Source organism: Mus caroli, chromosome 9, assembly GCF_900094665.2.
Source record: "Mus caroli chromosome 9, CAROLI_EIJ_v1.1, whole genome shotgun sequence".
In the NCBI taxonomy this organism is placed as follows: Eukaryota; Metazoa; Chordata; class Mammalia; order Rodentia; family Muridae; genus Mus; species Mus caroli.
The window spans coordinates 84990769-84992623 of record NC_034578.1 but is presented as its reverse complement, the minus strand read 5'-3'; positions in this window follow the sequence as shown (position 1 = coordinate 84992623).

The following is a 1855-nucleotide window of genomic DNA, read 5'->3' as shown; positions in this document are numbered from 1 at the left end:
ATGAATAAAGTTTGAAAAGGAGAGCTAAAGAGTAGGCTCTGTGGTTAACAGCACTTGTCACTCAGAGGACCCAGGTTCAGTTACCAGCACCCACATGGTGGATCACAACCATCTGTAACTCCAGTTCTAGGGAATCCAATGCCTTCTAACCTTCTCAACACTGGGCATGCGCGTGATCGACATGGATACATGCAGGCAAAACACTCACACTCATAAATAAATCTTTCAAAGTTTTTTAAAAAATGAAAATGTTGCAAAAGACCCAAGCAAGCTACAATGTGAGCACTGGTGTGCAGTGTGACTTGGATTATATGGAACACTGGTTTCATGCTAAGGTAGGGCTGACTCACAGTGCTCGGTTCTGGTAAAGGCTCTTTTCCTCTTGTCAGTTACTATGCTTCACCCCCCCCCATAGATGCCAATAGCAGGATGAAGGGGATCTGGACTTAGGGGTTTGAACCTGTTGACTCTAAACATCACTGCAGTTGTGTCCCTGCTATGGCCAGAAATAGATCCAAAGAGCATCACACACCTTCAAGGCATAAATTGTGTCTGTTAGTAATGTCATGAATAAGCAATGAATGAGTACTTATTCTGTAGGCAGTGGCATATAAGGAAAGTGATATTGGAAAACAGACAAGGTTGTATTCAGAAACTCGCTCTTCTGACTCCCTTTCCATGTGCATTCTGTGGCATCCCGTGGCATTCCTATGAAGCCCAAGGCTCTTCTATCAGGTTCAGCATATCTGGTCTTATGTTGAGGTCTCTGATCCCTTTGGAGTTGAAATTTGTGCCAGGTGATAAGCGTAAGTCTATTTGCATTCTTCTGCATGCAGCTATCCAGTTTAACCAGCACTACTTTTGGAAGATGCTGTCTTCCTGCCAGTGTGTATTTCTGGTTTCTTTATCAAAAAATCAACTGCCTATAAGTGTGTGGACATTTGTCTGGGTCTTCAGAGAAAGTGGGAAATAGTCTTGAACACATTGGCCCAGAAAAAGATTTTCTGAACAGAGCACCAATAGCATAGGCAATAAGAACAACAAGTAGGGCTGGAGAGATGCCTCGGCAGTTGAGAACACCAACTGCAGCCAGGCAGTGGTGACACTCGCCTTTAATCCCAGCACTTAGGAGGCAGAGGCAGGCAGATTTCTGAGTTCAAGGCCAGCCTGGTCTACAGAATGAGGTCTAGGATAGCCAGAGCGATACAGAGAAAACCTGTCTTNAAAAAACCAAAAAACAAACAAGCAAACAAAACAACAAAACAACAACAAAAACACCAACTGCTCTTCCAGAGGCTCTGAATTCAACTCCCAGCAATAATACAGTGGCTCATAGCCATCTGCAATGGGAACTGGTGCCCTCTTCTGTTGTGTCTGAAGAGAGCAATGGTGGTGTGCTCAAATGCATAAAATATATAAACCTTAAAAAAAAAACAAGTAATAAATGGGACCTCATAAAACTGAACAGCTTCTAAATTGCAAAGGACACATCATTTGGACAAAGCAGCAGGTTACAGAATGGGAAAAGACTTTTTTTTTCTTTTACCAATTAACATCCAACAGAGGACTAATATCTAAAATATACAAAGAACTCAAAAACCTGAAAATCAAGAAAACAAATAACCCAATTAAAAACTCGGGTACAAATCTAAACAGAACTCTCAATAGAGGAAACACAAATGGCTAAGAAACACTTAAAGAAATGTTCAACATCCTTAGTCATCAAGGAAATACAAGTCAAAACTACTTTGAGATTTCATCTTACACAGATCAGCATAGTCAAGATCAGTAAATGACAGCTTATGCATGCCATGATTATGAGTAAAAGGAGCACTCCTCCATTGCTGGTGGAAGT